Here is a 23,736-nt window from a genome sequence, read left to right as displayed (position 1 = left end):
ATGACTACTTGACATTTTCTAAGTGTCAACAACACTACTGTCAACAACAACAGCTATTCTGAATAGCTTCATCAGAATAAGACCTTGTCCAAAGGCATCTGTATTTTCAGGGTGTCAAGGAAATGTGAGTCCTCCAGAGTGCACAGCCACTTTAGATTGTATAGACTTTCCTTGTGATGTTAAAATGGATTCTCGTAAAACTTGAAAGCCAGTTTATTTACAAACTTAAAAGGATAGAATTAAAAGGACCCAAAGAAATCACACAATCTGACTGGGTCAATTAGAGCATCACATTCCCCTGGCCATGGTGAATGATCAAAGGATGGGCACGTGACCCAAATCACTGTGACACATGGAGACTGAAGCTGGGAGGGGAATCACACATCCTGCTCTCTTCTGTTTATAAATGTTCTAAGTGTCGTGAATAAGTGGTATTTGTTGGTGTGTGCTAAATAAAGTTTTATATGTTGAATAAATGGATAAAAAAAATTGGGGCCTAGAGAGATTGCTTAGTTATCCCAAAGTCACAGAGAAATAGTAAAATGATAGTAAGGACTCTTATCAAAGAGATTTTTTTTTAAGTGGCCAAAGCATGAAAATCATCTAGTGATATATATGACTGATATCTAGTAGAGGACGCTTTCAGACACAACTGGATACAAGAGTTTAAAAGATGTTATTAAGGCTTGGCTTCTTTTTAATCCCTCAGCTTTGTCTTTCCAGGTCATTGGCTTCATCTTCACAAGGTGATCACTAGAAATCTAGGGCAACCTCTTCCATATTACCAAAAAGTCCCAGAAGGGGAGAAAAAAAGTATGTGGGTTTCCCAGTGGTCCTAGCACAAGCCTAACACTGACTGGGTCATGTGACCAGTCTTCAGTCAATCTCCCTGGCCAGGGGATTCTGATGTTTTGATTGGCCTAGGCTGTGTTGCATGCTCACCTTGAGCAGTAAGAGTTAACTCCATCTGAAACATGCAAGAGGGTATGGTCGGAGTGGTTTTTGAGGGAGAATCATTCTGTTACCAGGAAATGCTGGATGGTAAAAATTATAGATGCCAACTACACCAGTCAAGCAGTGTCTGGATCACCAATAATCGCTTAAAGAAAGAAACTATTTCCTCTACCCCTCCTATAATTAAAAAACCTCTGGGGCGCCTGGGTGTCTCAGTTGGTTAAGCATCTGACTCTCGAGTTTGGCTCAGATCATGATCTCAGGGTCCTGAGATTGAGCCCCATGTGGGGCTCTGTACTGAGCGTGAGCCTGCTTGAGATTCTTTCTCTCTCTGCCCCTACCCTCACTCACACTTTTTTCTCTCTCTCTCTCTCTCAAAACAAAACAAAACAAAAAAAACTCTTAACAAGCTATGAGAAAGAGAAAATAGCAAATCTAAAAGCAATGGATAAAGTAGGGAGCCTCAGTAGACTGAACACAAAAACAAGATGACTTTCTAACCAGCTTGGTTATTGCTCTGTACCACTGAGCACTGGGATAGGGCACTCACTGCCCCGTCTTGATGTGGCTAGGGCCTCCTTACCCATAGTGCTGCTCCACTCCATGTGAGGCTGAGAGTTTGACACCCTTAGGTCTGTGAGAGATAGAAGATGGTTCCCTTGTCCCCAAGATAAAACTTTCTTGTGCTCTGTGTTGTATGTTCTGCTAACATACAAATTAACAGCTGAAAGCAATGACTAAAAGTCTACTTAGAGCAAATGAGGGACCCAAATGAAGTATCAGAATGGGATGGTGGGATCCATCAATGGCAAACTTCTCAATTTTCTCAGTTTTCCTGAGGACCAGCCAGATCAGACTCTGCTAGTCATATTCGTATTTATTATTGGGGTCACTCAATTCTACTATGCCTTCTGCCACCTCTGCATCTGATCACATGAGCAGACCTGGAATCATCCACTAGCCCGCATCTTAAGCCTCATATTAACCATACAGAAAAAACTGAGCTCCCTTTCTTCCTTCTTGGTTTCAACATCCCTGAAGGGACTGCTTGCTGCAACTTGCACCATTTGTTCAACTGTAGCTAGAGAGTGAGGAGGACATGGTGAATGAAGTAGCTGCTCCCAAGGTGATTGTATAAATCAAGGAGAAGTAGGTCCAAAAACAATTGGGATGGGAGAAAAGCAGACAGTATAACAAGTGTCCAAGTCAGAGCAATGCCACTGCCTCTGTCTGAGTGCTTCTATTGCTGCTGCCTGTAGAAAACTTTAAATCTTAGGCCAGGACTATACCAAGGTATACAGGGGCATGAGCAGGCTTATAATTTGGTGCCCATTCATTTATTTAATATAAGAAGAAAAAATATTTTGCATCAATGTAAATCATATTCTTCCTTTTTCTGTTTCAAATAAGGAATTTATTGTATGGCTTTTAAACTCATTTTACTAATTTTCTATCAGTAAAAACTCACAGGTGTTAAACACACTCTTGCCCAACATGGATGTGTAAATGTATATACAAGCACATAAGCATAAGATTTTTAAACATCAGTCTCCAGGTTTAACATCTTTCTCACTTTCAGAAAATATTTTTCCTAGTTTTCTATACTTCATAGTCTCCTGTTCACTTTTACAATTTTTCTACTCAGATAACTTCTTAAGAGACACGTTAAAGTTCTTAAAATAACATGAACATAGACATAAAACATAATTAACATAGTGAGGTCAAAATTTAACATACATTCATACGTGTAAAGACATTGAGTTTCTTCCTTTCCCAGAGCTAATCTAATCTTCCTCACAAGCCCTTAGCTTATTGGATAATGGAGAAAAAACTTAAAATCAATTTTATCTATTAAATTTGGCCTAACCCAATAAACTAAACAATCTCTTTACATGATCTAATCTTGTTCAGATAAAGTTCTTTCCCCTTGTGTATGTTTTTCTTCCTCCTCTTGCTCCTCTCCAAGATGGCAGATGGTTATTGGGGGATGGGGAGGAAGGGCCCACATGGCCTCCCCATGGCAAAGAGAGAACGTATCATTTTCTCACACATAAATCCTTGAGTTCTTCTCTGGCTACCTTGATCACTGAAATAGCGTCCTTTGGCCGTCTGGTGATGAATCATCCTGCTGGCATCAATTGAAAAAATCTGTGTAGCAGGTCTTCTTACTTTAAACACCTTTACATCAGTGTCCTATGATTATCCCTGCCCACCTGACCCCTTTTTAGTAATCGCTGATGTTATGTATATCCCTAAGATCTCATTGCAATTCCCAGTTGGTCCCCAGGCAGAATGGTCTTTTTAACAGTAGTCAGGTGAGAGATGTCACACCCCTGTGACATCCCTCCTGCCAAGCCACCAACAAGCACCATCAGCTACTTCCCACACCTCTCTGTAGAATATGTGAGAATCTCTTGACCTTCCACATTGTAGAGATGGAGTCTTCTCTGCATAAATGCTCTTCATCAAGGATTTTATCCTGAGGTGGCCACCACACATTGGTGTAGGAGGAACCACCATGAAAACTGGTCTCTTATCAACCCTATCATAGAAAAGTCAAAAGTATCTCTACTTTGGATCTTCTCTCATCTTACCTAATACATCCTGTTAGAATTTCAACCCTGATGAGGAAAGTTAACACAAATGTGTTGCAACTCCTGCTTTTTTTTTTAATTTTTTAAAATTTATTTATGATAGTCACACAGAGAGAGAGAGAGAGAAAGAGAGAGAGAGAGAGAGGCAGAGACACAGGCAGAGGGAGAAGCAGGCTCCATGCACCGGGAGCCCGACATGGGACTCGATCCCTGGTCTCCAGGATCACGCCCTGGGCCAAAGGCAGGTGCTAAACCGCTGCACCACCCAGAGATCCCCGCAACTCCTGTTTTTACTTACTTCCATTCTCTTTTCCTTTAAAAAATAAATATGTAATATATAAAAATATAGATGTAGATATATATACAGTGGAATATTGTATTCATGGACAAATGGATAAAGAAGATGTGGTACATTTAGACAGAAGTTGCTTCTAGATCTTGGCTACTGTAAATAATGCCACAATAAACAAGGGTGCATGTATCTTTTTGAACTAGTGTTTTTGTTTTCTTTAGGTAAATACCTACTAATAGAATTATTGGAGCATATGGTATTTCTATTTTTAATTTTTTGAGGAACCTCCATACTGTTTTCTGCAATGGCTATACCAAGTTACATTCCCACCAATAGTACACAAGGGTTCCTTTTCTTCCACATCCTCGCCAATACTTATTTCTTGTCTTTTTTAGCCATCCTGACATGTGTAAGGTGATATTTCATTGTGGTTTTGACTTGCATTTCCCTGATGATTATTGATGTTGAGTATCTTTTCTATCTTTTCATGTGTCCATTGACTATCTGTATGTTTTCTTTGGAAAAATGTCTCCTCGGGTCCCTTGCCCATTTTTAAATTGGATTGTTTGGGGGTTTTTTGGTAGTGAATTTTATCAGTTCTTATATTTTGGGTATGAAACCCTTATCAAATATATCATTTGCAAATATTTTCTCCCCTCCAGTAGGTTGCCTTTTTGTTTTGTTGATAGTTTTCTTTGCCGTGCAGAAACTTTTTATTTTGGCATAGTCCCAATAGTTTATTTTTGCTTTTGTTTCTCTTGCCTTAGAAGGCATATCTAGAAAAACACTGCTATAGCTGATGTCAGAGAAACCACTGCTATGTTCTTCACTAGGATTTTAATAGTTTCAGGTCTCACATTTAGGTCTTTAATCCACTTTGAGTTTATTTTTGTGTATCCTGTTAGAAAGTGATCTAATTAAAATCCTTTTACATATAGCTATCCAGTTTTCCCAACACCAGTTAGCAAAGAGACTGTCTTTTCCCTTTTGTATATTCTTGCCTGTTTTGTCATAGATTAATTGACTATATATAAGCATGAGTTTATTTCTGGGATTTCTTATTCTGCTCCATTAATCTACATGTTTATCTCTGTGCCAGTACCATACTGTTTTGATTACTGTAGTTTCACTGAGTACTTTGAAATTTGGAATTATGATACCTCCAGCTTTTTCTTTCTCAGGATTGCTTTGGCTGTTCAGGGTCTTTTGTGGTTCCATACAAATTTTAGGATTATTTTTTTTAGTTTTGTGAAAAAATGCGGTTGATATTTTGATAGGGATTGCATTGAATCTGTAGACTGCTTTGTGTATTATGGACATATTAATAGCATTAATTTTTCCAAACCATAAGCATGGAATATTTTTCCATTTGTTTATGTCATCTTCAATTTCTTTTATCAATGTTGTATAGTTTTCAGAGTACAGCTCTTTCTCCTCTTTTAAGATTATTCCTAGGTAGTTTATTCTTTTTGGTGCAATTGTAAATGGAATTGTTTTCTTAATTTCTCTTTCTGAAGTATCATTATTAGTGTAGAGAAATACTACCAATTTCTAGGTGTTAATTTTGTATCCTGCGACTTTAGTGAACTCATATATTGCTTCTAATGTTTTTTTAGTTGAGTCTTTAGAGTTTTCTACGTATAGTATTACATCATCTGCAAATAGTAACAGTATAACTTCTTTACTAATATAGATGCCTCTTATTTCTTCTTGTCTGATTGTTATACTAGGCCTTCCTGTACTATGTTGAATAAGAGTGGTGAGAGTGGATATCCTTGTCTTGTTCCTGGTCTTAGACAGAAAGCTCTGTTTTTCACTACTCAGTATGATATTAGCTATAGATTTTTCATATGTGGCTTTTATTATGTTGAGATATGTTCTCTCTGAACCCACTTTGTTGAGAGTTTTTTATCATGAACGATGTTATATTTTGTCAAATGCTTTTCCTACACCTATTGGGATGATCATATGATTTTTATTCTTCGTTTTGTTGATGTAGTGTGTCCTGTTAATTGATTTGCAAATATGGAACCATTCTTACATCCTCAGGATAAATTCACTTGACCATGGTGAATGATCCTTTGAATGTATTGTTGAATGGTTTGCTAATATTTTATTGAGAATTTTGCATCTACGTGCATCAAGGATATTGGTCTACAGTTTTATTTTTTGTGTATCTTTGTCTGGTTATGATATTAGAATAATGCTCACTTCATAAAATGTATCTAGATTTTTTTTTTCTATTCTATTTTTGTCAATAGTTTGAAGATAAATACTTGTGAATCCATCTGATTCTGCACTTTAATTTTTGGGTAATTTTTTTTTATTGATTCAATTTTGTTCCTATTAATTGGTCTGTTCAGATTTTCTATTTCTTCCTGATTCAGTCTTGGAAGACAATATGTTTCTAGGAATTTTTCCATTTCTTTTACATTGTTCAATTTGTTGGCATATAATTATTGTAGAATTCCCTTATAATCCTTTGTACTTCTGAGGTGTAAGTTGTTACTTCCCGTCTCTTGTTTCTGACTGTATTTATTTGGGTCCTTTTCCCCTTTGTCTTGATGAATCTGGCTAAGGATTTATCAATTTTGTTTATCTTTTCAAAGAACCAGCTCTTGGTTTTATTGATTTTTTTCTTTCTTTTTTTTTAAGTCTCTATGTCATTTATTTCTGCTCTGATCTTCATTATTTCCTTCCTTCTATTCACTTTGGGCTTTGGTTGTTCTTTTAGGTGTAAGGTTAGATTCTCTATTTAAATTTTTTGTTTGTTTGTTTCTTGAGGTAGGCCCTGTATCACTATATATTTCCCTCTTAGACCTTTCACTGCATCCCAAAGATTTTAGACCATTGTGTTTTCATTTTTATTAGTCTCCATGTATTTTTTCTTTTATTTTTCTTTAATTATTTCATTGAACTATTGGTATTTAGTGTCATGTTGTTTAGCTTCCATGTATTTGTGTTTTTTCTTGATTTTTTTTTCTTGCAATTGATTTCTAGTTTCGTACAGTTGTGGTCAAGAAGATGTATGGTATGGTTTCAATTTTCTTAAATATATTGAGGCTTGTTTTGTGGCCTAACATGTGACCTATCTTGGAGAATGTTCCATGCACCCTCAAAGAGAACATGTATTCTGTTGTTTCTGGATGAAACAATATGTAATATGTTTCAATTCAAAGACATTAATATGTCATTTAAAGACACTGTTATCTTATTGATTCTCTGCCTAGATGATCTTCCACTAATGTAAGTGGGTTGTTAAAATTCCCTACTATAATTGTATTACTATTAATTTCTCTCTGTTAATATTTGCTTTATGTATTTAGGGGCTCCAGTATTGGGTGCAAAGATATTTGCAATTGTTAGAATGATCCCTTTATCATTATGTAATGTTTACTTTTGTCTCTTGTTATAGTATTTGTCTCAAAGTCTATTTTGTCTGATTTAAGTATTGCTACTCTAGCTGGGGTTTTTTTGTTTTTGTTTTTACTTTCATTTGCTTGGTAATTGTTTTTCCATCCCTTCACTTCAGTCTATATGTGTCTGTAAGTCTGAGGTGAGTCTCTTGTAGGCAGCATATAGATGGGTCTTGGTTTTTTATTCATTCTGCCACCCTATTTCTTTTGATTAGAGCATTTAGGCCATTTACATTTAAAGTAATTGTTTATAGGTATGTACTTATTGCTATTTTGTTATTTGTTTTCTGGTTGTTCTTGTAGTTTTCTGTTCCTTTCTTCTCCTCATGCTCTCTTTCTTGGTAACTGATGAGTTTCTGTAGTGTTATGTTTGGTTTTCTTTCTCTTTATTTTTTGTGTATCTATTATAGGTTTTGGATTTGACTACCATGAAGTTCGCATACAAGATCCTAAGTACATAGCAGTCTACTTCAAGTTGATGGTCATCTAAGTTCAAATTTATTCTAAAGCAAAACAAAAAACTCTTGCTTTTTACTCCCTTCTCCACATTTTAATAATGCTGTCATAATTTACGTATTTTTATTCATAATTTTCCTATGTCTAATTCTGGCCTTTCCTTTTTCACTTAAAAAAAGTGTCTTTAGGGCAGCCTAGGTGGCTCAGCAGTTTAGCACGACCTTCAGCCCAGGGCGTGATCCTGGAGACTGGGGATGGAGTCCCATGGTGGGCTCACAGCATGGAGCCTGCTTCTCCCTCTGCCTGTGTCTCTGCCTCTCTCTGTGTGTCTCTCATGAATGAATAAATAAAATCATGGGGGAAAAGTGTCTTTAGCATTTCTTGTAAGGTTGATTTAGTGACATTCTGTTCTTTTTATAAAAATTCAATTTGCCAGCATATAGTATAACACCCAGTGCTCATCTCATTATGTGCCCTCCTTAATGCCTGTCCCCCAGTTACCCTATCCTCCCACCCACCTCCCCTTCTACAACCCTTTGTTTGTTTCTCAGAGTTAGGAGTCTCTCGTGGTTTGTTTTCCTCTCTAATTTTTTGCCACTTAGTTTCCCCCCCTTCCCTCATGTTCCCTTTCACTATTTCTTATATTCCACATATGAGTGAAACCATATAATAATTGTCTTTCTCTGATTGACTTGTTTCACTCAGCATAACACTCCATTCTCCTTTTTACAATCATCTGAAAGCTGAACAAATTAGGATTTTTATACCCTCTTCCTTTCAAATCAGAACTTTATATTATATCCTGTTCCTTCCCAAATTAGAACTTTCTGTCCCACTTTCTCTGAGACTATAATGTCAGATGGCTACCAAGGAATGAGACATATGAGAATGAGGAATAAAAAACACATGATTTAATATTTTCAAAATATTATCCCATATACATTTGTGTGTTTGCATCAGAGAAGGGTCAGTGCTCTCAAGGATGCGTTTTTTGTTTTTCATTTGAAGTTTTGCCTACTTTGGAAGGAATTAGCCTGATTTATATTTTGCCTGTTCTGTAAGGAGTCACATATGGAGTCCTCGATAAAAAGAGGCCATGCTACATTTCTGATTTATTTCTATGGTGTTTTCATGTCCTTTCATAAATGGACGCCAAAGGAAAGCTCTCTGGCTGACCCTTCTTTACTCCAGTTTTGCCTAGATCATAACTTCTCTAATACGAGAGATTTAGCAAGTGCTAAAGAAAAAATGAGACATTCTCCCTACTGTAGTAAAATGAACTGAGAAAAAGAAGCATTTTGGAAAGAAGATGAGCAGTCATCCAAAGCATTTCTGCCAAGAAAAAAATCTTACAGTTTTGTCTATTGATGAGATGCTCTAGCCCCTGATTATAATCTAGCTTGTGTTAGACTCTAAATACTTCCCATGAATTCACATTGTTAGGCATGAAATGGTTAAGCCATATGTCATGAGCAGCTGTTGCCTGAAGACCTCTAATGGTCCTACATAGAAAAGTTCCCATGCCTTGCAAATAGGGGAACTGGGTGCTGCCTCAACTCCACCTACAGTTTCCTAGTTCTGACCCCAGCCCCATGGCTACACCTATGTGCCACTGTGCACACTGGTTTCTCCTCTCCCATTTAATCCCTGCCACCATTCTGCAAACTCCCTGCCCTACATCAGACCAAGACCACCTCTGCTCCTCAGCCTAGTTGTCCAGGTCCATTGGTTAAGTCTCAACATCAGCCTGCCTGATTTTACTTGAGTCGCCTTGTGGAAGGCCCAACTGTTTCCCAAGCTAAGCCTCTGCTTTAATAACTCCTATCTCCGGTGCATATCTGACTGGTTGCAAGCACACAGGAAAAAGTTGGTGAAGGCAGGTGGGGGTTAAGGCCAACAATGAGCCTGGTTCTTTTCTCAAGAACATAACACACTGCCACAGTATTCACACCACCTTGTGATGGCCTTCTTTGTTGCTCTGGTATTCGGTACCATTCTAGTGTTCCGTACCAAGCATTCCAGTGTTGACTTGGCAGTATAGATAAAAAGTATAAATTTCAACTAACAATGCATTCATTCAATCACAGAAATACCTGCAGATTCAGAGTGTTTATGGGTAAGTTAATCATGCTGCTGGGGATATTCAAACTCCCATAAAGGTAATTCCCATATTAGGAGAATTGCATATCTTATTTTATTTTGCTGCATCACATGAGACAGGGCCTTAGAGGCTCCACAGTGGGTGAGATTTCCTGTCCTCATGGCTGGGCCAGTACATTTGGTTGAAAGAACAATTCCACAGACTCCTCCACATTGTTTTGGGCCTGATCTTTTTCCTTTCTATCCATGATACCTGTTCTTTCTGGTCCACCCACAGACTTAATCATTTGGGTCTCCCTTTTCCTCTCTTACTTGGCTATCTCACATGATTCCAAACTTAACTTTTCTAGGATGAATCTCAAGGACTACACAAAAGAAATGCCATTTGCTGATACTGCCTTCCAGATCACAGACAAAGCTGGTGGTTGAACAAACACCCAGGTCCTGCCAAGCACCTTCATGCCCCAGTGCAGCCCACAGCTTGGGCAGCTCAAATCTTGGCTTATGACTTTTAAAGAATTGTGCTGGTTATTACAACTTAAAAGAAGGTCATTATCCAAGGGTCTTTTAAATATTTTGATATTATTCAAAGATGGAAATGATATGATTTCCATATTTAAAGTGGAAAATGCATAGGATATATTTTATGAACTGCTCAATGGCTTCTGAGATTATCTTTATTTTAAACAGGTTTGTATTTAAAGGACTTGTTTTCAGGGTAAAGATAAAGATGCAAGAAGTTGATCTCTGAATTTTCTATAATGTACCACTTAACAATTATAAAAAAGACTTATCTGAGTAGGTTTGCACACATCTTACCAGTGGTGTATGTATGTATAAATGCTCATGTGTACCAGTATGAGTGTGTGCACATCCTACTCTACTGAATACCTGCTAATAGGTGATGGGTAGTTAGATGGTTTTGGTTTTGTTATTTGGAGTTTGTCACTGAAAATCCATCCTGGAGTTATAATGAGAACTTCTGAAAAAGGACTTTAATCATTAAAAACATGATCTGATTTAATTGATCAGAAAGCTCATCAATTTCTGCTGTTCCTTCTATAGATTAGTAAAAAAAAAAAAAAAAAGAAAAAAAGAAAAAGAAAAGAAAAGAAAAAGAAAAAAAAAACCATACTAATTATCTGTGAGCAAAGGAACAGATTTGCTGAGTAAAGCATGATAAGCAGTACCAAAGAAATCTCTGATTCTTTACAGACCCCAAATACCTCAATTGTCACTCAAAAATAGGGAAGGAAAGGAAAATAAAATACAGGCGTAGAGAAAGAAATATGAACATGAAGTTCATTTGAAATATTTTTGTTCCCAAAACATATTTTAAACTAAGAGAACAAAAATAAAGTGGTGAGAGGCTGAGCTACCTGGGGAAAATAAAACTACCCAGTGGTTTGACAAAGGAAAAGGAATATTTTCCTTTAGAAAATTTCCTTCCACAGCTTTTGGCAGCTGGAAAACATATGTGATAAAAACAAAGACATAACTGAGCCAACAGGGGATTTAAGTCTAATCAGATTTAGGAAAAGCCAAATTGTCTCTGGAGTGGAGACAGGGAAGGAAGAAGTTTTATAGAGCACAATGGGAGAACATTATTTACTTTTCTCTGGAACATTGATGAGCTACCAGGTAATGAAATTTTTATTGCAATATTTACTACAAACTGGCTTTATCTCTTGCATCTATATTTTAGCTATGTTGAGTACCTCTGCTGCCTTATCTTGTTGGCATTGTGGTCTTTACAGCCTCTCCCATGCCATTCTCTCCTCTGTTACTTCTCTTTCCAACCAGCACTAATACCACTCGCCTGTCCTTTCCTTTATTCATCAGGTTTCTTAAGATGTAATTGACATGTTTCCCTGGCTTTCCAGGTTGTTCCCACTCTTTTTTTTTCTTTCTTGCTCTTGGCATCTGAGCCTAGTGTAGACTCCTTTTCCATGTCAGAGTAGAATTCCCTCTCCTTTCCTACCTCCCACCAACTACTACTGGATAGTGAGCTCTGGACTCAGGAACAGCATCTCTATCTACTATTCTGACTTCAATCTGCATGTCCTGCTGACGCGTTCAGTTCAACATGTCCAAAACAAAACTCATTATCTCCCTCTCAAACCAGCTCCTCTTCCTAATTTCCCTGCTTCCATTAAGCAGGCATCTGTAGCTCGAAGCGTTTCTTCAACTCCCACATTCAATCAATTGCTTCTGCACTGATTCTCATGCCTCTTCCTCTCTTCTCATCCCCTCTGCCCCCACATTAGTTCAGAGCCTCATCACTCTTTGCCTGGCCTACTGGGAAAACTACTCCATTGATCTCTGCCTCCACCCACTCCAATCCATCCTACACACAGCTACCTGATTAATCATCCTGAAATACAGCCCCAATCTCCTTGTCCACCCCCAGTTATAAAACTTTAAAACACCTCACTGTCTTTAGAATTAAGCACAAACACTTCATCCTGCTGCTCAGGTAACTTTACAGTGGAACTTTAACCCATCTATTTCAATTTATCCATCACTGCTGTCTATTGTCCAACTAAACCAATGTGATAAGGAAGAAATCAAGAAAGATCCAGAATTAGACCTGTGCCTGGAAGTTCAGGCATGCATGTTATTCATGGGTAGGGGTGTGGGAAGGTCAGGAAGTGGCCCAAAGGCAAAGAGGACTGTCCAAGACAAGACCTGCCAATTGCATAGTTCTTTCCACAGCTCATTACTCTGTAAATAGTAGACGCTCCATGAATTCTTGCTAAGCAACTTGCTTTTACTGCATTTTAAGCTAGGATTTTACATTTGGACAAATTTCAACCAAAGAGCAGATGTTTTCTTATGCTTTTCTAAATCACTGTGGCTTATTAGTCTCAGTTTTCTGTTAATATAAACTCTGTTACAAATACATTCCCCAGGCTAGAATTCAGCTGTATTTTTGATGGGCAGGAAGGAACAACTTTCACTGAGCCAGATTAATAACAGCAGCCCTTTTCTCTTTCATCTCTCAGCCAACAATACACCCTAATCAGTCAATGAAAAGTCTGCAGAGTTAGGTTGTATGGTAGTAATGCTGTTGGATATTAAGATTCTCATAAATGTGATTTCAATACAAAAACAAAAATAATAATAATTCACAAGGGTTGTAAGTGTTCTGCAACATAAAAAAAAATTTTTACAGACTTTATGGACTTTTCTCCCCATTTTTTTTTAATTAGGCAAATAAGGTATAGTGTAGGGATTAGCAAACTTTTTCTATAAAGGGATAATTTAGTAAATAATACAGGCCTCTGGGACATATAATCTTTGTCTCAACCACTTAATTCTTTTTTTTTAAAGATTTTATTTATTCATGAGAGACAGAGACAGAGAGAGAGACACAGAGAGAGAGAGAGAGAAAGGCAGAGACACGGCAGAGGGAGAAGCAGGCTCCATGCAGGGAGCCTGACGTGGGACTCCATCCCGGGTCTCCAGGATCACACCCTGGGCTGAAGGCAGCGCTAAACCATTGAACCACCCGGGCTGCCCTCAACCACTTAATTCTACCTTTATAGCAAAAGCACAGCCACAGACAGTCTGTAAGGGTACAGGGTGTCTGCATTCCAATAAAATGTGACTTATGGACACTAAAATTTGACATCTAATTTTTATGTGTCGCAAAATATCATTCTTCTGACTTTTTTTCCAGCCATTTAAGAATGTAAAAACATATTCCTATCTTTGAGCCATACAAAGAGAGGAGGTAGGCTGATTGGGTCCATGGGCCACAGAACTCCTAGTGTGATGCTATCCTCATTCTACAGGTGAGATTCTGTAGGTCAGAAGTTGAAATATCTTGCCATCTGAAATCACTCAATATGGAATTAGAATAACTAGTAGAAAGAATTTTAGGCCATGTCATCTGACCAGAATTCTAGTTTCCTCACTCTACAGCAATTTAGAAAGATCTGAGTGGGGCAGCCTGGATGGCTCAGCGGTTTAGGGCCACCTTCTGCCGGGTGTGATCCTGGAGTCCTGGGATTGAGTCCTGCATCAGGCTCCCTGCATGGAGCCTGCTTCTCCCTCTGCCTGTGTCTCTGCCTCTCTCTCTCTCTCTCTCTCTCTCTCTCTCTCTGCCTCTCATGAATAAATAAATAAAATCTTTTTTAAAAAAAGAAAGAAAGATCTGAGTGGCTACCCATTCCCCCAAACAATGAACACATGGGGAAGATGACTAAAGTAGAACAAAGAACCACAAAATTTCACCTTCCCCCAAAGGTTCAAAAGCTAATGCTTTTCCTCAAGCTAAAGAACTTGCAGAGATTTGTGTTGACAAGGACTCTCTTCTTTGCCAGGCTTTTAGTCTGGCTCCTCTGAACCCTCTTCTTGACTAGGCCTCCTTGGTCTGTAGTCCTTGCCTGCTATGCTTTTTTGTGTGTGGGGTGGAGGGAATCAGATCCTGTTGTGCTGTTCATGGGTCTTACCCAGCCTCTTGTGATGAGGATGGGTGCTCCCTGAGAAGGACAAATACACAGATCCATGCCCTTCAGAAGGGACTAGGTGTTAGGCACCACAGCACAGAGCCCTGACTTTAGCCAAATGTCTGTCCCTCAAAATTACTACCCTGTTGGTGGAAAGTAAGTGTTGATGGGGAGAGCAGCAGGAGTGACTGGGAGAGTGCTCATGGGTTAATATCATGTTGGGTGATGGTGATGGTGACCAGGGGAGGAGATTGGGAGATTCCAGAAACACTCTGAACCTGAAGGATTTTTCTAGACAATATTGATTTTATTGCCCTTGTTCATGTTACACTGTAATGTCAAAGCACACTTTGGCAACATGGGGAAGGCACTGCTATTCTTCATCAGAGGTCTTAATTAAGTCAACAGGCTCTCCAGAGGATGAATGGACTGCCCAAAGTGTGGATTTCTCATATATAAAGAATTAATTTCTTGAAACATGTTTTGCTTGGTCATCAAATTACTACCAGTTACGGTCATGGAATTATTATTAAAGTCAGACCACCAGGAAGAGCATCTAGATTATCCAAGTCTCCAGATCTCTCTTCATTTGTTTCAGTCTTCATTTTAGAGTCTTTTTCTTGACTCAGTCTAAGATGATAGAGGTATTTCCACTAGCTCATTTTATTATCCACTCTTTCTACTTTGGGCTGAAGCTTTTTAGAGAGTGTGTCACTAGAACCATCCCTACCTAGCAATTATTTTCCTTCTTCTTAGTACTTAGCTGTTCCTACTTCACACTTCAGAGCTTTTGGTGAAGATCTTGCCTTCCAAGAAACTATTCAAATATGAAAGATAATATTCCAAAAACAGGTTTCCCTAGAGTATGCCTGCAACTTTTTTTTTTTCTGTTCTAAGGACTCTATATACATATTAATGGCAAGTTTGTGCCAACTAGCATGGATATAAATTTTTAAAGGTCAGGAAATGAGCTCTAACCAATAACGATCTTAGTGATATTCTGTGACCTATATCGGGACAATGCACTATTAGTCCATAGAGACTGGCAGTATGATTTTAATAAGGAAAAGTGCTTGAACGTGTTTCGATTTGGATATAAGAATAAGCAGATTTGGATGACAGGGTTGTGTGTGTATACACGAGTCTGGAAATGAAGAGGATTGGAGATGGTGTGATCCTTCTGTTGTGTCCACAAGATCCTTTAATTAACCTTGAGCTTGCTTTCATCTGTGTCTATCTGGACCTGCCTGCTATCAATTCATTGGGAAAATGGAGGCAGTTGCTAAAACCCCCTAGCCTTTTATTTCTAGCTTAGATCTGACAAGAGATTAACTTTCCCCCATGTTGACCTTTAGTCTTTTCTCTTGGTCAGAGTTTTGTACTTGACCTTCATCTGCCCCCACTCAGACTTGCACCCAAAGCCTGTTCTCTTCCAGACAGATTCACCTCTTACCCTCAATTGCAGAAGGGTCTAGTCAACCTCCTTCCCTCCATTGCACTCATTGGCTCCCTCCTCATCTAAGTATGTGCAACCTTCTCCTTTTAGGTAACTGATGTTTGAACTTTCTTGTCCATTTAACTTAGACTATATTAGTCTTCTCAGGGACATGATAGTACTGTAAACGTTCAGTAAATAAAAATCTTAAGAAGCTTTCATTTGCAAAACTGTGCTTATATTCCCCAGTCTGATAAGTTGCCAGTGATACTTATAGGAAAAAGGAAATGCTGACATCCTACGTGTCTGAAGGAAAATTTAGGCAGCAGCTAGGAAGTCACCACAGGAGGGCTTTAGAATATATGTGGATTCAGTCGCAGGGTAACTGACCTACATTTAAATAACTAACACATATTTGTGGATGTCCTCTACTTTGCTTCCCAATACCTTAGTACTCCATACCCTATGCCCTCCCTGGAGGATATTTATACATAGTCTCTATGCAGATGTTCATTACATTAGTGATCATCACATTTTTTTCCCATTATTTCATCTCTTCACGTGAGATGCTCAAATAACCACAAGTTCTGTTGAACTGGAACTCGAATGATGATCACATTAAGGTGAGAATACACAAGATAGAGAAAGGAAATACTTATTGGGGAAACAACAAACAAGGAATGTAGATGTTAAGTGACATTTGGAATCTACATCAAGATGATGTCCTAAAGGAACTGGAGAGGGGACCCTGCTGGTCCTGTGATTGCTGTTGCTGATATTAGAAGTCATGCTATGTGGCCCAGCAACTGCTGCTGTCTTTGGGGGAGCCAATTTAAGATTTGCTTCAGTAGCTGTAATTTAAGAGTAAGGGCATTGGGATTTGAAGCTGAGCACTCCACAAGCATAAAACCAAGGAGATTTCTATCCACACTGCAGAACCCATGGGCTTCTACTGTAGCTTTTCCATTCTCTGTCATCTTTTTGCAATTAGAGAACAGACCAAGTAGAAGGAAATGATCACCTACCAGGCCCATCTGAAAATTATCAGCTCTGAGCCCCTGTGTTAGTTCTCTGAGCTCTTCTCCCTAAAGAGGGACTGGTAACCGGGCATTTCCAGGCACTGATTGAAGCTCATTATTGCCTAAGTGGTTCTGCAGTTCAATTTTATCCACCCCATTTCACAGATGGCCAAATTAAGGTCCAAGGAGGTTAAGTAGCTGGTACAGTCTCATAGCAACCGAATTTCAAAGTCCTTGAACTAGAGATTAAGGTCTGTGCTTTTTATACCAGAAGCCATTTTCTCCCTCTAATCAAAATATTTTGAGAGAATCAGAGGTGAGTAAAAACTGTGGTGTGAGTCTTAGGGCTCTGAATAAATTGCTCTGCAGAATCCATGTGAGATTTGGTAGCAAATGCTTTTTATCAAACTATTGAAAACAGACTCTAACCCTGGCTAGTTCTGGGATAAAACTCTATTTCCCTTGCCCTATGCAATCCTTTACCATTTCCGTGAAATACCTCATATCTAAATAATAATTTACAAAGCTCTGACACTATTAACTCTTTCTCTCCAGCATTCTAGTCTCACCCCGATGAAGGAGAAAACACTTCGTACCTGTAATAAATAGAAGCTTGAGTACTGTTCCATGCAGGAAGGCAGGGATTTTTGCGTCCTTCAGTCTGCTTGCACATTGAGGACCACATTTTAGTATATGTGCTGCCGAAGCGAACACCATTGAGGACCACAAAGTGAAGACTATTAAGTATTTCACACTCTTATCAGTTAACTCACCTCCAAAATAGGGTTCCAACCACATTTGTGAGGTGCACAGAGCTGTTTGAAAGTTAAATGTGATGGCATATGTAAATGATTTAGCAGCACTAAGTTAAATCTGGCATACAAGGTCTGTTCAACATTAGTTTTCTTTTTTATTAAAAAATATCCATACCGATTGTGAATCTTCAGTGTAATATGGTAAAAAGAGCATAAAGTTGGAGTTAATGCAGAGATTTGGGTTCTAGTTGTGGATCTACCATTGTGGGTTCATTTGTGTATCTCTAAAAGACCTCCTTCCTCTCTCTCTCTCGTGGATACCATTACTTGTTCAGTCTTCTCAAATTGATAGGAAGAGCCAGATATGCTCATCGTTTTTCAAGTCCATTTTAAAACATTAAAAATCTTCGCATGCAAGTGTGAGTAATTATTCTAGTCACTCTCATCATTAAGTCACTGCTATTGATAACAATGAGTTCACTGCCTTAAAATGGAACAGTGTGAGTCATGGGAGCAAGAATGTAGCAAACTTTGGCTTCAGATTTGGAATGAAGTTTAATCCCAGTTCTACCATTGATTTGTTTGGAGACCTTGGAAAAGTCATTAACCTCTTGGATTCTCGATTTCCACATTTGCTCAGTGAGGTTAATAAAGTCTTTTATAATAGTGGCTCCCATAAGAGCTGGGCTAGAGCTAAAGCTCAGGCATCCCAGAATATGATTATAGGCAGCACCACCTCTGCTTTCTGTCTCTGTCCTCTATTTGCATCAGACCAAGAGAAAACTTGAATCCAGTCTATAACTGGGGTTTCAATATACATAAACATGAGTCTCAGACTGCATCAGAATGGACAAAAGCCAGATTATCGGAAATGAATATTGAAAGAGAGAAGAATCTTAGCAAATGAGGAAGAATCACTACTAAAGCACAACTAACCACTAAGTAAAGGAGGCTTAAGACACCCTTTATTATCCTGAAATGAAATTCAGAGGTGATAGAACCAGTCTATACACATAATGTTCTTAAAACTCAGTAAAATGGTTTAATTAACTATAACATGAAGAAGAAATAAAAAGAAACATAATTTATAATAAAATCACTTGCACTTCAGAAAGTAACAGCTGGGAGGTGATAACACTGGGAGGTTAAACAAAATAACCAGAAGCTTACACCTCTGTACAGCATCCCACCACTACCACCCAGCCGACTCACAAGTCTGTGATATTGGCAACTCACACATCATGAGTGGTGTTGCCATTGGTGATATGATTTTCTGAAATAAACAAATCCTGATAATGTTCTGAACAAAACAAAATGTAATATTTTCTCAATTTATACAGCAGCTGTATTCTTAGAAAATATTGAAACTGTGCCCCCCCCCAAAAAAGTATCATGCTGATTTAAATATATATTTTTTGGGGGGACGCCAGGGTGGCTCAGTGGTTGAGCGTCTGCCTTTGGCTCAGGTTGTGATCCTGGGGTCCTGGAATTAAGTCCCGCATCAGGCTCCCCGCAAGGAAGCCTGCTTCCCCCTCTGCCTATGTCTCTGCCTCCTCCCTGTGTCTTTCATGAATAAATAAATAAAATCTTTAAAAAAAAAAAACATATTTTGTTCCTAGGTTTAGATAATGATAGAGTGTCTTTATTTATTTATTTATTCATTCATTCATTCATTCATTCATTCATTCATTTATTCATTTGAGAGAGAGAACATGAGCAGGAAGAGGAGTAGAGGGAGAGGGAGAAGCAGGTTACCCACTGAACACGGATCCCAATGCAGGGCCTGATCCCAGGGCCCTGAGATCATGACCTGAGCTGAAATCATGAGTTGGATGCTCAACTGACTAGGCCATCTAGGTGCCACTAGATAGTCTTTCTTTGTCTAATCAATGTCTAGGTAAACATTCAGAAGTTACTAGGTACAGGACAATTTGTTTGGGGCAGAACTGTCTGTTCCACTTATCACAGGATTTCTAGTATCCCTGCCCCAGTTCACAAAGAGCTTCCCTGATCATTACAATGACCACACCAGCCCCATAAACCTCGAAAACACTCCCTAATGGCTGTCCCCATACCCACTGAGAACTACTGACCCAATCAGTCAGCACAGTCTTAACAAATTGATAAACTGTAGTCATCAAATAGCTTCATAATCTGTCCCCTTCTCCTGGCTCCTGTTTCATCCTAGAAATACTAAACATCTTTCCCTCTTTCTTCTCTAGTTTTAAATCAGAGTCTCCTTTTGGACTATACTCTGACCACACAGAGATTCATGTTTGGCAAGAATACTACACCTTTTCTCTGCATCCCTTACCCATAATTATCCTTTAATATCCTTTAATATTTAATAATAGAACCCAATCCATCTGTAATTTTAGTCCCATTTCCTAGAGGGGAAGACTGAGTAAATGAATGCAGGTAACTCACCCAAGGTCATGCCACAGCCTGTCTGCAGAGATTGACTAGAACCTATCTTTTGGGTCTGACCACTGAACCCCTCTTCTCCCCCTTCCCTCAGAGGCCTGTTAACTTCATTACCCTTTTAAAGAAGGAGTGGGTGGGAGGGCAGATAAAACCTCAACTACTGTTTTGCTTAATGTTAATTTCTCTAGGAAGAAATCTGTGGTGGAGGAGACTCCCCAAATGGGTTTCCATTCATCCAAGCTTTCGCCCTCCCTCCCTCATTTGCATGATTAATTGCAACCTAGCTCTTAGAGAGCTGCTAGCCACCACCGCGGCTGCCGCTCCATTGAGAGCAAGTCTGGCGTTGAACCCGCTCCAGTGTTCCAGTGGATGATGAACACACCCGGACTTGACAAAGCAGGGTCGGGCCACAGACTCATTCAGCCAGGGGACAAGCCGCGCACCGTGCTTCCTGTCTCACTCCTTTGCAGAGATGTGGCAGGGAGTGTAATAAAAAGTAATGATGTGGAAGAGAGCATGCTGTTGCCTTCCAAGGGTCAAGTCAGTACAATTTGTGCAAGGTCTTGACATTTTCACTCTTTTTTAGTACAGGAATACTGGACTAAAAGAATACAGTGCCAAAAAAAAAAGAAGAAGAAGAAGAAGAAGAAGAAGAAGAAGAAGAAGAAGAAGAAGAAGAAGAAGAAGAAGAAAAAGAAGAAGAAGAAGTAAAGGCACAAACCGGGGTCACTTGAAACACTTTAAAATAGATCCTATATGAACCATCCCAGTATATCATGAAGATTGCTTTTCAGAGTGAGAGAGGCAGCTTGTGAGGACTGCCACACGGTGCCACTCTGTGAGTGACAATGGACCCGCTCTTCTTAATCACTGTGGACCATTCTTTTTTTTTTTTTTTTTAATTTTCTATTTATTTATGATAGTCACAGAGAGAGAGAGAGGCGCAGAGACACAGGCAGAGGGAGAAGCAGGCTCCATGCACCGGGAGCCCGATGTGGGATTCGATCCCGGGTCTCCAGGATCGCGCCCTGGGCCAAAGGCAGGCGCCAAACCGCTGTGCCACCCAGGGATCCCCCACTGTGGACCATTCTCATGAGCAGCCATATATCAGCTTCCACTTTTGGAAAGCTATTTTCTAATGGGGCAGGTGGGTTCTTGCTTATTCTGATAAAGAGACCTATCAGTTCATGAAGTGATTCAAAGGATTTATTCAGTGTTTTCAGAAGGAGAAGGGCACAGTGCCCACTTGGGAACACACATCGGGCCATAGGTAAAGATGATGGCAGTTTATAAAAACATTTTCAAAGCTTCCAAATGACTGATGCATTCCTGAGGGCTCTGAAAATGATAAGTGGAACTTTACAGTCTCCAAATTGTAATGATTGTGGCTGGGACCTCCTTGGATAGAAAATGAGTCTTTTAAAGGCTTGACTGCAGGGCTTATTCAGATATTATCATCACCTAGCTGTAGTCCAGTGTCTGAATGCCAATAGAACATGCTATTTGCAACATTAGGAAAGCTAAATAATCTCTCCATTTGCTTCCATGGCTAAAAACACTCCAGCTTCATAAGGTTTTGGGGAGGATTTTGTAAGTTACAAACAGCTGATGTGTGAACAACATTATGTAGTAACCATGAGGGAGGCTAAGGCACCATTAGGGGCTGATATATGGCAGAAAGAAAAGAAATATGGCTCTATACATTTTCATTTGAGGAGTATAAGAAGCCTTACCTGCCCCCAAATCTACCTCGTTGGGGTTGTCATTATCATTGATGTTGTTAATAGCTTATTTACTTGTTTAGTGACTTCTAATTTACAAAGCCTTCATATTAATCTTATTTGACTCACCCTAAAATTCTACCAAGTTATCTACTATGATACTGACATGTAAAAATCTCCAGTGTTTAAATTAAGGCATATATTTCTAAAATCCTCCTTTTTAAATTTTCAGTAAGACCAACACTGGAGGAAATTTAACATTGGCCTTGAAGACAGCACATTATGATCAAGATTTATTTCTCTGTTTACTATGCTCATGCTCACCCTATAAAAGAAATGGAATTGAGATTGTTTTTTAATCCGATAGGGAATGTTGCAAGGGCAATGATCTTAGAACAACACAGCCTTATTTTTAGCAATGAACATTATGTTTTTAGGCTGAAGATTTATTGCATTCATTCATTCAACAAATACTCGTTGAGCACCCATGCCAGGCACTTTGCCAGGCAGTAGGAACACAATGGTCAACATTTTTGTTCAAATATCCACAGTATATTGAACCATTCTACTAAACCAGATAGAAAAAGAAAGTTAGGAAACATAAAGTCAAGCTGCTTTAAAGATAGTGAAAATAATAATAATCAGCAGGATCTAGTAATAAATGAGGCAGTTCAGCAAAAGGATGAGACGCATAAAGTGTTACCATAATAAGTACATAAAAATGCATTTTTGAACAATTATGCCAATTAAAGCATTTGAAATAAAATGGCAGGAATATAGGAGGGGAACAGGAGAAAAGAAAATATCTTGATGCCATTCTAGTTCTATCTCCTCTCCCTCCAACCCCTGACCCAATCCTTGCTCCAATGATCATCCCTTTACTGGCCTCCTGACCTGGAATCTGATGAACACATTCAACCAATTCTTTTCAGTCAATCACACAGAACATATACAATATGGTTGTCCTCTTGAAAGAGTGATCTACCAAGGTCAGATGAAACCTGAAGATCTGTGGCTAGCAGGTCCCCTATCAGAATCTGATCTTTTTGATTTCTTGGCTATAAAGGAAATTAAGGACTGCATCAATTCTATTTCTGGTCTATGGGAATCCTTAAGAATGGCCCCCTTTTTACTTAGATAATGTAGGTGGGACAAATGAGGTCTGATTAGGCACTTGATAAATGTTAGTTCCTTTGTCTTATTTACTTATCTTCTTAGTTATTTGTCCCATCATTTATTCATCCATCCATCCATCCATTCATTTATTTATTTATATATATATTAGATCTTATTTATTCATGAAAGACACAGAGACATAGGCAGGGGGAGAAGTGGGTTCCCTATGGGGAGCCCAATGTGGGACTCGATCAAGTGAGTTGAAGAAGATGCTCAACCACTGAGCCACCCAGGCGTCCCCCATCTATTTGTTTATTTATTAAGTTAAATAATTCTTGACTACCTACTCTGTGCTGGATACATCTTATCCCCATATTTATAATAAGAGTTTAATTTGTATCTTGCTGCAGTGATTGTATTTTTCTCGGCATTAAGAGTTTAATTTGTATCTTGCTGCAGTGATTGTATTTTTCTCGGCATTGGAGAGGGCGATGAGAAACACATTGGAATGAGGAGCAGTATAATGGTGAGGGTGATATTTGGTGAATCAGTGGAAGGCTCATTGAACTGCTCACAGAAGGAACTGCCCTCTCTAATTCTGAGCAGCTCAACCTAGCTACCTCTGACACCCAAAATAAACAACCAGGCAAAGATCTGAACTGCTGCTTTTATGCCTCTCCCAGCATGCCCAACCCCAGAGGGTGCAGGGAGGGACCTTCACAACATCTCCCCCTGACCCTGCCCTCTGAGGCTCACAAAATGTTTCTTTTTCCCCTGCTCATTCCTAAGACTTTCTCATATACCATCATCTGTCACCGGGATGTTGACAGCTCAGAGTAAACCAGCTTTAATTCTATGGATTATTTTCCTCTGTCAGTTTAAGAAGAAAAAAAAAAGGAAAAAGAAGTCTGCTCTCCTTGAAGGAGGGTAAAAAACCAGAGGCATAAAGAGACAGTGTCAGAAATCTTGGGGCCATCAGCTTGTCTGAAGAGTTCTGTAA

This window comes from Canis lupus, chromosome 14 (assembly GCF_048164855.1).
Source record: "Canis lupus baileyi chromosome 14, mCanLup2.hap1, whole genome shotgun sequence".
NCBI classification, from domain to species: domain Eukaryota; kingdom Metazoa; phylum Chordata; class Mammalia; order Carnivora; family Canidae; genus Canis; species Canis lupus.
Note: the sequence above shows the minus strand (reverse complement) of the source record.